The following is a 16,587-nucleotide window of genomic DNA, read 5'->3' as shown; positions in this document are numbered from 1 at the left end:
TAAGAAGTGTGTCCTGGATCTGCTGCATCAGCCAATGGGAACAGTTTTCACAAACGTTTACTCTTTCCCAAACCTTAAATTATTGTTCCCTAGCCATTGTACATTCAGCCAATGGGAACAGTTTTCTTTTGTCTTCCCTATTTGAATACCTTAGTTAATGCACCTCCATCAGACTTCCCCCAATCTGCCTTGTTCCAAGGAGAACAGCCCCAACTTGTCCACTGCAAACTTGCTGTGAAAATCCTTCATCTTTGAAATATTTTGTTAAATCTACTCAGTATCTTCTCAAAGATCCTCCCATTTTCCTCAAGTTTCGTGATTAGAATTTGATGCAATACTCTAGATGAGGCCTAACTAGGCTTTATAGAAGTTCAGTGTAACCTTATTATTTTTATACTCAATGCATCTATTTATAAAGCCGATGACCCCATATGCTTTGCTCAGTACACTCATAATTTGTCCTGCCACAACAATATTTATGCAGATGGATCACTCATCTTCCGTCCTAGCATCCTGCTTGAACATGTGCCATTAAGTTTACATTGCCTCTCCTGATCGCTTTTGACAAAATGTGTTATCTTACACTTTGTATTAAAATTTATCTCCCAGTTGTGCCTAGTTAACCGATTAATGTCTTGTTGAGTTGATTGGTGTTGTCTCTCTGTCAGTCGTATCAAGTATAACAGAGGAAAATTTTGCATTTTACTTTTTTCCAATGTTTGAGTCATTTTTATATCTCAAAAAATGCTGTGGTGCTTAGTCAAGTTCTTTTTTAAAAGTCCCTGAAGACAATATTCCATAATATTCCCTTCATCAACCTTCTCTGTTACTTCATCAAAATAATTCAATTGGATAAGTCAAATACGAACTGCCTCTTAGAAATCAATGCTGGCTGTCCTTAATTAACTCAAACCTGTCCTTAAAATTAACTCAAATCTCTTCAGGTAACTATTGTTCTTTGCCTTGATTTTTGGCTCTAAAATTCTATTAATCACCGATGTTCAACTAATCAGCCTATAGGTACAACATATATACATACATTCTTTATTGAATTAATACTGATCACTAATCCACTTGCTACTGCTTCATTTTGAAGTAAAATTGGATATTTATGCTGAACCCTTCTACTATTTTCATTTACAAACTTGAAACTTGAAATACAAGCCAGTTGGACCAGGTAAGGATAGTCATTCTTTCCAGTACATCCTACTTATCAATTTTTTAACCCATCCATTACATCTACCATTTTCACATCTCCCAATGTTTTACTAGCAAAGGTTTCACTAAGTAGTTTAGCCTTGCCCAAGCCCAAGTCACCCATTTTGTCTTTCAGACAAAAGTGTAGATTTTAAGAAGCTTCTTAAAAAACACAGAGTTGGAGAGGTATAGAAAGATCATTTCTGAACTTAGGGCATTGACCATTGAAAGCATTGCCACAATTGTCAGAGAATCTCTCTCTTGATGTCTAGAACTATACAAATGAGTTGAAGAAACTGGAATACAACTATTTCAAAATACGTGGGCAAGATAACTGCTGAACAACAGACATTTGGGAGCTGGGAACATCTCAAGCGCCAGTGTTTTACTTAATTTCAGTCCATGCTCCTTTGAAAATGTGACAGGAAGCATCATTTTTCTTCATCCAGAATTTCAAACACTGTATGACATTTAAGTCGTCATTGGACAAGCATATGTATGTACATGGAATAGTGTAGGTTAGATGGACTTCAGATTAGTATGACAGGTCGGTGCATCACCGAGGGCGGAAGGGCCTGTACTGTGCTGTAATGTTCTATGTTCCATGTTCTACAATACCAAGGACTTGCCTTTCAATATCTGTAGTAAGTTTTGAAACAGTTAAATAACTTGCAGGGTGTCACTAGTAAGTGATTAGCCTCGCCCAGTTATTTTATTTTAAGTATCCCATTAGATTCTGGCATGTGTCCTCAGTGAATGTATCCATAATCTGGTACTACTTTCAAAAGTGTCTGCTTGAGGGCAAAGCAAGGACAACTCTAGTTGGAGCTCTAGTACACAGTTATCGACAGCTTTCCTATTAGGACAACTGCTTGAAAAATTGTGTTTAAGATCTGAACTATTCCTCTCACTAAATAATATTCATTTTGACTAACATTACCATATTGGTGCTTTGGCACCTTCAATAATCTGACTACCAGAATTCAGCTGATAGAATTGGCCATTCTTCTGACAGTCACATCAACATTTGCAGATTTTTTAATGCATTTTATATAAGATTGAATTTTCCTTTAATTTTTACCCTCCTATCTCTCCTGAAGATGTCCACAATTGCTGTACATGTGGTCTCACTAGTGTTCTTGACTACATCACCCAGTTGCCATTTTTCACTTCAACACAACGTAAGCCAGAGAGATATTCAATTCTGTAGAGCATTACAGACCAGCCAGCCACGGTCTTCTTCCAAAATCATATTTAGCAATTTTAGCTAGGCCGGGGAGGAAAGTTAAAATGAATTCAATGCAATAATCACAAATTTCACTTGAGTAATTTTCATAGATGTGATATTTTAAGTACAGGAGATACTGTTGGTCAATGAGACCCCAGCACAATGTTTATCTACAAGTAAGCAGTTAGCAGTGCAAACATAGCTTGATTCACCCATCTAAATGGGGAATAATGAAGCTAATTTCATCACCATTACCATATTTTGCCTGGAATCAGCTACTCAGGCAGAACATAGACACAACTTGTGTCCCTCTTGAATTATGTTGCTCTGTTTCACCCTGGGCAATATACATCTTTCAATTGGATTGCCGGAAAACTAAAATATTGTAATTTAACATGATAACAGAGAATGTAATTTACATCATATAATACAATTAATTCAAAGGCAAGAAACTTAGCATATGTAGAAATATCTTGGGTATTTATAAATAACATGATTAATACTATTGTCAGCATAATTTTAATGTCATAAATTACATTTCAGTGTCTGCTTATGTCTTACTATTGTGACTTGTGGTTTAATTATAGATAATACTCCTTCAATGTGATTCCTCCAACTGCAGTATTCCAAGCGCAGTAAAAGTAGGGAAAAAATTTCATTCTACAACAGTGAATTGATAATATTGTATTTAAAGAATAGATGCAAGCCATTGGACCCAATGGTACTATTGTTTGTGCTTTTCATCTATCTTCTATCAAATCATGTCTAAGTTAAAAACCACACATTTCTAGGTTATAGTCCAACAGGTTTATTTGGAAGTACAAGCTTTTAGAGTGTCCTCCTTCATCAGAAAGCAGAGAACAGCAACCAAAGTTCAGTTTTCTGTTTTGTAGCCGTTTACTATTCATTTAGCTTCTTGAAATGAACACTACATAATTTAACCATAGTCAGGAGTCTATTGTGTAGTATCTAAATGAAGATCTATTCAGAATCCAAATGGATTACTTTCTACTACCTAGCCTTGCCCTTTTTGTGACTTCTTCAAAGAATTTAGTTGGCTTAGCATTACCTTCCTTTTTGAAATCCATGCTCACTGCTCTATTAGGTTTTGGTTTTTAGATATTTTTCATTATCCTTTCTAACATCAACATTAAACTAATGATCTCTATTTCCGTGGACTTGTTCTAACTCCTTTCCGTTAGCTGACTGCCAGTCCTTTGGCACCAGTCCCTTTCTGAGTGCTTGTAATAGTTTCCAAGTTAAATACTGAGGAAAAGTAATTATATAATGTTCCAGCTTTTTTGCTGTCATTACTTCTGAATTTATCATGTACGTCAGTCAAAGATCATTTCCCTAACCTGATCTTTTTTTGATTATTTATATGTATGGATAAAATTTTACAGCATTTTAAAATTTTCATCATTTAGTTTTGCACTTCTGCTTTATTTTCTGAGATTTTTGTACTGTTTTCCCTATGTTTTTGTGTCCTCCTCTTTCCCTATCTTTTGTTGTTGATGTACTGCATTCACTCTCTTCTTTACTTTTGATTTTTCTTCTTATTTCTTTGGTCAGCCATGATGTGTCATCACTGATTAGTTTGTTTTGGCTTTTTGGTGGCAATGCATTTCTGTTGAACTTTATTGATCATCATTTTAAATGTTTCAACCTGCTGTTCTGTTATTTTGTCAGCATTTTTTTTTCCTGCTTTAGTTTCAGTCATTTATTCTCAAGCAGAAAATCTGCTTGGCCTGAATTTTACAGACCACCCACAAGCAGGAAAACATATGGATGAATTTGTCAAAGAGAGTGCTGTGCTGGGGCCCACCTGACCTGACATGATTGTAGGTGTGGTGGGGCAAGTGTTTTGTGTGCTGCCTAAGGGCCAATTAAGGGCAACATCCTGCCACTGCTCTGATTTAATATAGACAACAGGAACAGGGATAGGCTTTCAGCCCTTCAAGCCTTCTCTACCATTCAATATGATCATTGCTGATCCGACTCAGTACTGTGTTTCCACTTTCTCCTAATGCCTTTTTATCCCCTTTGCCCTAAGAACTATATCTATTTTCTTTCTTAAAAATATTCAGTGTTTTTTGCCTGAACCACTGTCTGTAGTACAGAATTCCACAAGCTCACCATTCTCTGGTGACAAAATCTTTCTTCATTTCAGTCCTGAATGGCCTACCCAATATCCTTGAATAGGAACCCTGGTTCTGGACTCCTTGGTCACCAGGATCATCCTTCTCCCCTTTACCTTGTTTAGTCCTGTTAGAATTTTATCAGTTTCTATGCGATCAACTCCTCATTGTCCTAACTGACCCAATCGCTCTTCATATCAATCTTCCATGTCAAGAATTAGCAGGAGAGGCGGGTTTCACTAAGCAGTCAGTGAAGAGGGAGGTTGCAGCTTCCTTAGTCCTTGTGCCAATAAGTACATCCCCCCATCACCACAGTTTTGCTCTCCACATTCTCCTCTCTGCCTTCTCTGTCCAAAGTGACCCATCTCAACATATCCTGTCTGACCTGCCAATCTGTTTGAGGTAAGATCCCATACTTACGTATTCTTTGAGTCATCATGGTTCCTCTCCCTCCCAGGCTATCTGCAACTGCACAGGTCACTGATCCTGCTCTGGTGCAGAATTAATGTCCTCCAACTGACATCCTCCTGAAAATAGACAGATGTTTCTCCTCATGATAATGAAGGACTACTGCCCATAAAGTTGAAGTGAGGGGAGCTGGTCAAGCAGAGGAAGGCTTGCCACTGAAATTCATGCTGTTATTGAGGGAGCCAACATACAAAGTATAATCCAAATCCTTTTCTCCAATTTGTTACTTGATGTTTGAGAAGGAACTTAAGTAACACGGTCCTAAAGTTAAATATCCTTGCACTATGATCAATATTACCTAGATACTCTGCTGTAATTACTTCTCTTACTTGATCTGTTTCATCTGAACATATAAACAAGGAGCAAGAGTAACCCACTCAGACCTTCGAGCCTGCTTTGTCATGCAATAAGATGCTCTTGCTGGTCATTTCTTTTCCCTAGGGATATGAGTACTCCCTCTTTTGTTGGACTTTTTACTTACTAGTTAAGCAAAGAATTCCACATACATTGCAGAAATTCCATTCTCACTACCCTTGTCTTGTGACTTTTTTTAAAACCGATTTGTTCAGTGATGACAAAAATCTCCTTTGATAACAACTGTATACACTTCGCTCAATTGGAATATTTTGGTTACAAATTTCGTCTTCCACCTTCTTTATTAAATACCACTATTAAATGGCCATTAGTGGAGCCCTAGAATGTAATCAATCCCTTGACTTTTATTTCAATCTATATGGACTCTATTTTGAATCTGCTGTTAGTTAGGTGCAATGTTTTTCAACTGCCAACTATCCACCTCCCCCTTTCTTGCCTAACTTTTCTGTTCATGGTATAATCCATCATATTTTGTTGCCACTTCTGTTTTTATGCAGTCATGTTTCAGTTATTAAATCTACATTCCGATATTGCAACTGGTTCCTCATGGTGGATTTATTGCCTTAAAGTATTTTCACCAAATTCCACCCCAGCTGCAAATATTTGGGGTTTAAACTTAGCTAAATGATATTGACAATGGAAGGGGTTTTCAATAGCTAACCTACAGCTGAATCAGGCAATTGAATTCAATTTAAATTGTCATTTTAAAGGAAGAAGTATATGGTGTATTCATCCCGATATTTTTTGTTCACAGATTTATTGGGGTGGAGATGCTGTGGAAGGGTGTAATTCTTTTCATAGAATCTCCACAGGCCATTCAGCCCATTGGGTCTACACCAACCCTCCAAAGAGCATCCCACCAAACCAATCCCTTCTACCCTATCTCTAGAACCCTGCATTTCCCATGGCTGAGCCACCTGGTCTGCACACCCCCTGGACACAATGGGCAATTTAGCACAGCCAATCCACCTGACCTGCACATCTTTGGACTGTGGGAAGAAACTGGATCATCTGGAAGAAACCCACACAAACACGGGAAGAATGTAGGAGAAAGTGAGGACTGCGATGCTGGAGATCAGAGTCGAAACTGTGGTGCTGGAAAAGCACAGCAGGTCTTGCAGCATTCAAGGAGTAGGAGAATCAATGTTTCAGGCATAAGGCATTCATCAGACGAAGGGCTTATGCCCAAACCGTCGATTCTCCCACTCCTCGGCTGTTGCCTGTCTGCTTGTTTTTCCAGCACCACACCTCATGACTCTCATTTCCAGTCCTCACTTTCTCCTAATTGAGGTCTACCTTGAAGAAGTTCTCCTCCTCTTTCTACAAGGATCTCAGTGAGTCTCTCTCTCTCTCTCTCTCACTGCACCCTCGAGGTGATCTCCAATCCTGATGAAGGGCCTATGTCCGATATGCCGATTCTCCTACTCCTCGGATGCTGCCTGACCTGCTGTGTTTTTCCAGCCCCACACTCTCAACAGGGAGAATGTGAAAACTCCACATAGATAGTTACTGAGGCTAGAATAGAACCCAGGTCTGGAATCAAACCCGGTTCTGGAATCCAACCCACATCCAGAATCAAACCCAGATTTCTCGCACTGTGAGGTAGTGGTGCTAACCACTGAGCGACCATGCCATACCAAAGAATTCCTCTAGTATGCAGACAAATGGCTATCTCTAATCATATTCTGCTACTGTCTCTGCCAGTAGTTCAACTCCCAACAGTACTTGGGTCAATCACTCCTCGTCACCAATTAGGTTTATAATGTAAATAGAATAGCCAATGGAATTAACAAAGAAATTTCTGTCATAAGTGGAACAAAAGCTATTCAGTATTCCTGTTTGATCTCCTGTTCAAAAATTAAAATGAATTATTAATTTCAAAATCAATACATATTTCACATCACAACTAGCCCTGTTAAATAAATAATTTGAGTCTGTCCGTCACCTGCAGAAGATACAAGGCTGAACTGTTTCCTCGTTTCTTCAGCTAACAATACCAAGTTGACAATTCCACATGACTTTCACTGGATGCTCTGATTATCAAAAAAAAACAAGTATCCTGCCAATTTAGCTCAGTCTGTACGACATTAAGAAGCATCTGAGTATACTGGACACTGTCAGAGCTATGATAAAATTTCAACTGCATTACTGAAAACCTGCAGAGCAGAACTAGTCAATCCCTGGGCCAAGTTATTTCAGTGCAGTTATAACTAGTACATAGACCCATAATTTCCCAACCAGCTGTTCCTGCAACTGTCATTCCACAATAGAAATAAATGATAGGGAATCAGTCTTGTCGCATCACTATCTCTGTGCCATCTTTATTGCGAAATGCATGCATCATATTGAAGGACAATAGCATACGGTCTGATGACAATTTTGGGAGAAGAATTAAAACACAACCAGCACAAAGCAAATAATAAAGTATAAACATAATATGTTGGAAACAAAGGAATATCAGTCAGCAAAAGGGCTTTGCTCCTCACTCTGAAAATACTTTTGATTTGAAGGAAATGCTACTCTCATAAGCACTTTTAACCTCATGCCAAGCAAATTGCATCACTTATCAGTGTATGCAATAATGTTAACTTGAGCTTTACACAATTCTAATAGGAGGAAATGAAAGCAAAACAGTTGGGCTGATGACAGCTTCCCAGTAAGTAATTGAACTGAGAATCATAGATTTTCCAGCTTCTACGGATAGACTGACAATCCAGCTCCTCAGTTATAAGATAGAGGGAGTAATTAGTCTGTAGGAGGGAAGGCAGTGTGTAATTCCAGAGTTTGTTCTGTTTCTGAGTAAGCTTGGTGTTTTGAATGGGTGCACAGGAAGCAGCAAATCGAATGACTTCCCAAGCAAATCCACCAAAGGGAAATCAGCCGATCAGTCAGCCGTGGCAATAAGACTGCGCACTCAATTATGACTCCTGCTTACAAATTGCACTCTCCAACTGTGACCCAGACTCAGATGCCAACAACTCTTGCTTCACTATAGAGACAGAGCTGGAAGGAGCTGGACAAAATGGGTCTGAATGGAACAGATTTCAAACCATTTTCAAGCATATCATCCACCTGGTAAGGGAGCAGTGTTGAGCCCACAATTGATTGGTGACTTTATATTGGGAGTTGAATCTGGTGTTGCATCTGTGACTCAGTCTTTGCTTGTCTTGAAATCTATCAATCAAGATGGAATAATCAAGTTGGGCACATTTTCAGCAGCAGCTTATTAGTTAGCGAGAAAATACTGTTGTAGTAAGGTCATATAATTACTATTGGGCAATGAGGTGACTGGAAAATATCACTAATATTTGAAAGGTTACATGATCATTATTGTCAATTAGATTTTTTGACAAAAAGATCATGTGATTCTAATGTTTAGTGAGATTGCTTAAAAAGGACATACACTAGATTTTATTGCATGGATTATAAATTTTGAATTAATTAATTCAAAAAGGGCATTAATTCTAAAACTTCACCCTTTAGTCAAAATTAGATTTCATGAGAGTTAATCAGAAGCAGATTGGCATGCATTATGATCGTTAATTACAGAAAAACATTTCCCTTATTAAGATAACAAAAACTGAAACACTTTTGCACGAAGTACTAGGCATTCCTGAGTAGTGGAACTAATGAAAATGTTGATCCAAGAATACTTTTACTACAACTGTAGCAGAGAACTTTTGTTTTTTAGAAACAAAGTATTTGTATTTTTAATGTCATCAAGTCATAATGTTTTTACAGCATAGATGTAGGCCCTTCAGCCCATTGTCTCTGTGCTGTTAATCTATTCTATGGTGTTTCAAATGTTCAGATAAATATTTCTTCAGAGTCTTGAGAGTTTCTGCCTGCACCATTCTATTAAGCAGTGAGTTCCCGATACCCATAGCCATCTGGGTGAAAAAAAGCATGTTTCCCTCAAATCTCCTCTCAGCCTCTGGCTCCTTAGGTGACATTGCAGAGAATGTAAAGGATACCACAAAATTACAAAAGATTATTGATAGATTAAGTGGATGGACAAAACCTAGGCAGATGGAGTTCAATGTGAGGTTGTCCATGTTGGACTGAAGAACGATTGATCAGTTTATTTTCCAGGTGGTATGCAGTTAAATCCAGCGGATGCCTAAAGAGATCTTTAAAATTTCATGAACAGGTCCAGAAAATAATCAAGAAAGCTCATGGAATGCTGGTGTTTATATTTAGAGGACTGACGTACAAGAATTCAGAAGGATATATTGGCCTTGGAGGGAGTACAACGTAGGTTTACAAGAATGATACCTAGACCAAGGGTTAAATAATAAGGAGACATTATACAAATTAGGCCTGTTTGCTTTAGAATTTAGAAGGTTAAGGGATAATCTGATCAAAGTCTTCAAAATAGTAACAGGAAAACGCAGGGTAGATAAACTATTTCCAATGGTTGACGATTCTTGAACTAGGGGGCATGATCTGAGAATTAGGCCCAGACCATGCAGGAGAGGTGTTAGGAAGCATTTTTGCACACAAAGGCTCTTAGATGTTTGGAACACTCTTCCACAATTGTCAGTGGATGCAGGATCAGTTGTTAATTTTAAACCTGAGGTAGATAATTTTTGTTAAACAAACGTATTAAGGAATATGGACCAAAGGCAGCTATGTGGGGTCAGCCCTGATCTTTTTGAATGATGGTGCAGGCTTGGGAGGCTGAATGGGCTATTCCTGTCCCTATGTTGCTAAACTTAAAACTATGCCCCAATTACTGACCCCTCTCCAAAGGAATTGTGTAAACTTAGCTTTTCTTGTTTTAATGCCATGACTATGTAAAGGAGTCACAGCAGATTTTCAGAGCAAGAATAGCAGTGTTTCTTTGTTTCCACCTTTGGACCCATTCTTCTTGGGATGCACTAATCATGCTGACAGTATCTTAAAATATTGATGCATTTTGGACTGCATATTTCTTCTGTGATAACTGTTAAGAAAATACAAATGCTTCTTACTGAAGAAAGTATATGCCAGAACAAGATAATAGTGGATCAATATAATGTCCATTTGATATTTGCACTGGAAGTGATAATAGATTTTTCCACCTGATGGTGACATAACCAGAAAACTATCAAAGCTATTTGTTATAAATAAAGGACTTACTCTCAGATCAATAATGAAAAAATAAACAAATGTGTTGTTATGACCCACACCTTCTTGTCCTGTACCGCATACTCTCTTGGGTATTGACAATTAAACTACTACATATTCCATTTAACATTATTAACACTGTGGCTTATGAATACAGCACCATGACATATAATGTGCTCTTTATTCCATGCATAATATTGATTAGAATATCTGTATTAACCTTAACAAAATGTTATGGATTAAAGAGAATATATTCTGCTAAATGACCCTGTGCACTCTTCTTTTTTACAGTTACATGTTGCATTGTGTATTGTAGAAAAATCTCTATTTTTGTGAGTCCTCAGGTTTCATAGAACATCTGTAATTACAAACATTAACCCACAAATCTTTATGTATATTCAAAAGGCTGTTGCTGGAACCTGATTATTATCTGACTCTTTGCTTTGAAGGAGGTTTTTCATGGTAGACTGGTTAGCAAGGTTAAATCATACAGAATAGAGAGAGAATTAGTCATTTGGATACAGAACTGGCTTAAAGGTAGAAGACTGAGGGTGATGGTGGAAGGTTGCTTTTCAGACTGGAGACCTGTGACCAGTGGCGTGCCACAAGGATTGGTGCTGGGTCCACTACTTTTGTCATTTATAAGAATGATTTGGATGTGAACATAGGAGGTAAGGTTAGTAAATTTGCAGATGACAACAAAGTTGGAGGTGTAGTGGGTGAAGAAGTTTACCTCAGAGTACAAAAGGATCTTGATCAGATGGGCCAATGGGCTGAGAAGTCGCAGATGGAGTTTAATTTAGATAAATGTGAGGTGTTGCATTTTGGAAAAACAAATCAGGGCAGGACTTATACACTTAATGCTAAGGTCCTGGAGAGTGTTGCTGAACAAATAGACTTTTGAGTACAAGTTCATAGCTCCTTGAAAGTGTAGTCACAGATAGACAGGATAATAAAGAAAGCTTTTGTAATTTTAACGTCATTTGTCAGTGCATTGAGTATTGGGAGTTGGGATGTTATGTTATGGCTGTACAGGACATTGGTTAGGTCACGGTTGGAATACTGCATTCAGTTGTGATCTCTCTGCCATCAAGAAGATGTTGTGAAACTTGAAAGAGTTCAGGAAAGATTTACAAGCATGTTGCCAATGTTGGAGGGTTTGGTCTACCGGGAGAGGCTGAATAGACTGGGGCTATTTTTGATGGAACATCAGAGGCTGAGGGGTGAACTTATCGAGGTTTATAAAACCATGGGGGCGCATGGATAGGGTGAATAGACAAGGTCTTGTCCCACGGTGGAGGAGTCCAAAACCGGCAAAGGTTTAAGGTGACAGGGAAAGATTAAATAGAGTACATTCTGCTAAATGGCCCTGTGTTGTATTTTTTTTTACAATCACTTGTTACAGTGTGTCTAAGAAGCAACTTGTTCACACAGAGGGTGGTGCATGTATGGAATAAGTTGTCAGAGGAAGTGATGGCGACCGGTACAATTATAACATTTAAAAGGCGTCTCGATGGGTGTATCGAATAGGAAAGGTTGAAAGGGATATTAGCTGGCAAATGGGACTAAATCAGTTTAGGATATATAGTCAGCATGGACGAGCTGGACCTAAGGATCTCTGTGACAGTATGATTCTAAATAACAGCCAGACTTTCCTTGATCATTGTTGGTTTTAATTATTCTACCACTGGTGTCCACACCTTCAGCTGCCTCCACCCAAGCTTTTGGAATCCTCTCCCAGAACTTCTCCACCTCTTTTTCCTCTTGTAAGACACTCTTTTAAACCTCTCTCTTTAACAAAACATTCAACTTGTCATGTGACTTGGGACATTTTAGCGTGTTAAATATTTTAAGTCCTTTCAAGTTATTGTTGCTGATGTAGGATTTTGAAATCAAACTTAGTTGTAAGCATAACACTTGAGCTCCAACTAAACATGAGACCACCCCGAGGTGTTATTAGACAAGGTTTACCAATTTATTAAGTTATCAAAACAAGTACAAGAGAACTTACACAGAACCAAAACTGGAGTCAGCCACTCCACAATAGAATAATGATCCTCACTTGCCTGTGTTGCTGTATCTTCTTCTATCTTCTTTCTCTTATGTTCTCTTCTCCCTTCACACACTACTACTGAAAGGTCGGTCTTATTAACCTTTTTCAAACCACAATGAGTAGCTTATTTGGAGAACATTGATTGGTCCAGACATTGCATGTTTTAGTTCTGAATTGGCGAGATGATGCACATCCAGCTCATGGTCAGTTCATGGTCAGTCTTGCATTAGCTGGGTAGTGAATGAATAATTTCTGATTGGATTCCTTAAAATTATCTTTGTCATTTTGGTGATATCACTTCTTAGTATCCTGATTAATAATTTCACATATCAATCTGCCAATTATTAACAGCTTGTTGCTCTTAATTTACTTTTTTTGCAGATTTGGACCAAAATAAGATGGCACCAGTAAATCATAGAATCATAGAATCCCTACAGTGCAGAAAGAGACTGTTTGGCCCAACTGAGTTGTACTGCCTCTCTGAGCAGCATCCCACCCTATTCTCTTAACATGTGCATTTGCCATGACTAACTGACCTAGACTGCACATTCCTGGACACTATGAAGTAATTTACCATGGCCAACCCACCTAACATGCACATCTTTGGACTAAAGATATATATTTGTCTGCTGGATGTATGTAGTGTCCAGGAATTAATGTAGCATTCAAAATGTTCTAAATTATGCATTCAGAAAGATCAAGCACTCACCATTGAACCTAATTTTAAAGTTTCATTTAGATATCTGCTCACATACATATAGATAGGTCTGTTACATACTTTGTTACAAAATAAGCCATTTTAAAACACAAGCTATGTCTTTCAGTAAAAGGTTTGCTCACTACAAAAGCCTAAGTTCACATTACCCTGAGCCATAAAATTATGAAACTTTAAACCTTACTTTTGTTAGAGATCACTTAGAGAAAGCTTCCTTAGAGAAATTGTTTAACAATTAGCCATGCACACAGAATATAATCACTTGCTTAATCGAGTTAAAATTATTAATTATTTCAAAAGACTCAATCCTGCATTGCTGTATAACTAGGATTACCAAAAGCTCAAGGCAGCTACATTTTAACCTTCCAATTGCAGAATGCAAATTTTCACTTTCAGAACTCAGATAAATTAATATTCTGAATAGCATTAACATGGAATTTCAAAGGGAGCAAAAATATCTTATCTTAAATCCGGATGTTTATGAAAAAGTAGCAATTATACCATATTTTCTGCAGGTTTTTTTCTAATTGTTTTACTTAATGTCCTGACTTCTGTTGGAGTAAGGTTACTGGAGCACATCCCAATATCACACTCCAGTGTTCATTTTCACATGAACAGTTAGTCAGAATTTTAATCATTGCAGGTGTCATCAAAGGTGAGTTCTTAAATAAAAAAAAGATTCATTTTTGCTTGCTCTTAGGGCACAGACTTAATTGAGAGTCACTCAGGATGCCTTGTATAACAGTTAGAAAGAAAGTCTTGCATTCACACAATGCCTGTTCACATGTGTTGAAGCCATGCCGAAGCATTTCAAAGAATTGAATTACAGTTACTGCCATAATGTCAAGTGTGCCCATTATTTCACACTTAGCTGAATCCCAAAAAAGAACAATAATGGTCAGCTTTTGGTATTTGTTTTCTTCTTGAGATGTGGCAACATTGATGAGGTCCTATTTATTGTCCATCTGTACTTGCCTGAAGAAATAGTGGTCCACTGCCTTCCTGACCTTTGTAGGCAATTGTTTTGCACTTAATGTTCAGCCATATCAGAAGACATTGAGAGTTAATGAACCAGTGGAAGGCTGTAATTATGGAGCATTCAAAGGGGTAATGTAGCAGATTTCAAGTTCTTGAACAGTATATATTTTTCAGTTTTTATTTAAAAAACTGTTCAATTTACATTTTTCTTATGTCAATTCACAAATATTCCAATCTACTGAATTCAAATGTTCATTCTTGTGGTATTTGAACTATTGACCTCTGGAAATAATTTAGTACCAGAACCATAGCATGAATGTGAGGAGAATGGCTCATTTGCCAGGATATTAAAGATTAAGATATTAAGTACAGGCTGGCACCATTTGCACTGCAGCATAATACCGTCCTATGCTGAAGTGCCAGGCGAAGATTATATATCCAAATCCAGGAATGAGAATTGGAAGCAAGAATGCTGACGATTGAATTAAGATGATGTATGGTCCAAGTGAGAAAATCTAACACAGCAAGATCGGAAATCAGACCTATTGCACTTTTAATTGTAAGGCTTCATTCTACATTGAAACATGTACTTCCTATTGAATAATGAAACCATTATGTTACATTTCCATGTTTATCTACAAATGTTATAGCAATCCAGAAAGGACTTAGAACCTAGTATTTAGATTCCATCTTTGTTAAATCAGAGATGACATTAGAAGTTGTTTGAATGGAAATGGTATGCAATGTCCTTCCTGGTTTGTGGTAATCATGTGACCTATGCTATGAGGCAGATTCACTGCAGATAGTCATCTTATAAGAAGTTCCTGTGACAACAGAAACCAAACAAATATTGTGCTCATTTAATTCATAATACTAAGTAAACTGTAGAGCTGAGATGGACTTTAAGGAAAAGCCACAGAAAAGGAAAAGTAACAAAAAAGCAAGGCTGCAGCTAATTCACTGGATGAGTCACAGTTTGGGTGTAAACCTTTCTCTCCCAGTTCCGGTCAAAATGAAAGGTGATATGAGAAGCAAATGGCCATTTTTTCCACTCATAATGGCAAAGCACAAAGATTACACATTTAACCCACAAACCCGATCAACTACCAGTAGTTGCAATTTTATTATTGTTGTGGAGAGAATGCTACAAAGTGTATTCCACTTAACTCTTTATGTTGAACAGTAAGACAACTAGGAATTTTGAAAGCCTTGAAAGCACACTTCAAAAGTCCAAGTGAACATGACTTATGTTCAATTTTCAAAGAAAATGTATAAAAACTGACTATTAATTAATAGGTGACTGTGTTAACACAATTTGGAGAAACAATGAGCATATGAGAGATAACTTCATCAAAGACAGAAATACCTTATACATAAGATCCTACTCTGACAAAGTAATTACTGAGGGAAGAGAATCTGATTCTCAAAAGAATTTTGAATATGTGCAGAAGGAGTTTAGAAATCAATCTCAGCAGCGCAAAAAGTTATCTCATTAAAAAAAAAGCTGTCCAGCATCAGGAAAATGGGGTTTTAACGGCAGGGAGCTAAACCACTGCATGAAAGTTTTAGCTAAGAAGAAGACAAACAAACCAATGGAGACAATTGCTACAGAAATGGTGGACAACTCGCCTCACAAATTAAGTGTGGGTTATAGGGAAATATTGGATGAAGATTTAAACAATTTAATATACACTCTTGAACAGGTTGGCAACATAAAACCTAAAGGAGAAAAAAAACATTCAAAACTTTTGCAGACAGCAGATTGAGAGCATCGCATGAATAGGAAATGCTGGATAGATACTTGCACTTGCTGCAACAATATGAGCTTTACAGACCTGCGTAAGGTTACACCAGATGGTGATTGAAAACTGAAACCCTCAAAGGTAAAGTTGAGGCTCTGTGATGAAACAATGCTCACCCGATAGGATAAATTAATCTGAAAGCATTTTATGGCAAGAATAAATATTTTGAATTCCAATTAGACACAAAGCTGAAATCATTCAACTCAACAGAATCAAGTCAAAAACTTGATCCAGTAATCTGAGAAGAGATTTATAATCGGACACAGGCTACATTGACTGACAAACAGACAAACAAAAAGCTCAAGACAAAAATTAAGGAAAGAAGCAATAGTGTGAGTTAGCAGAGTCATCTGAGGAGCACTTGAAACACACACAGAGCATATCAATCAATCAGTGGACATTAGAGGAAAGCTGACAACTTGCATATGTGCCATGCGTGCAACATGACTGATAAAAGAGTGACTAATTGGAATAATAAACCATTTTACTAATGTGCAACATGTAATTATGTACTTAGCTTGAGG

General features: G+C 37.5%; 1 protein-coding gene across 14 annotated transcripts in view; it reads left to right on the top strand.

Annotated features, from left to right (window-relative positions):
• celf4 (CUGBP, Elav-like family member 4) overlaps positions 1-16,587 on the top strand; it is a 1,199,286-nt gene that overhangs the window by 315,768 nt on the left and 866,931 nt on the right. The gene's annotated exons all lie outside the window — the stretch shown is intronic.

Source organism: Chiloscyllium punctatum, chromosome 1 (assembly GCF_047496795.1).
Source record: "Chiloscyllium punctatum isolate Juve2018m chromosome 1, sChiPun1.3, whole genome shotgun sequence".
Lineage (NCBI taxonomy): Eukaryota > Metazoa > Chordata > Chondrichthyes > Orectolobiformes > Hemiscylliidae > Chiloscyllium > Chiloscyllium punctatum.
The sequence above is the reverse complement of the archived record's forward strand: the minus strand, read 5'-3'. Positions and strand labels throughout refer to the sequence as shown.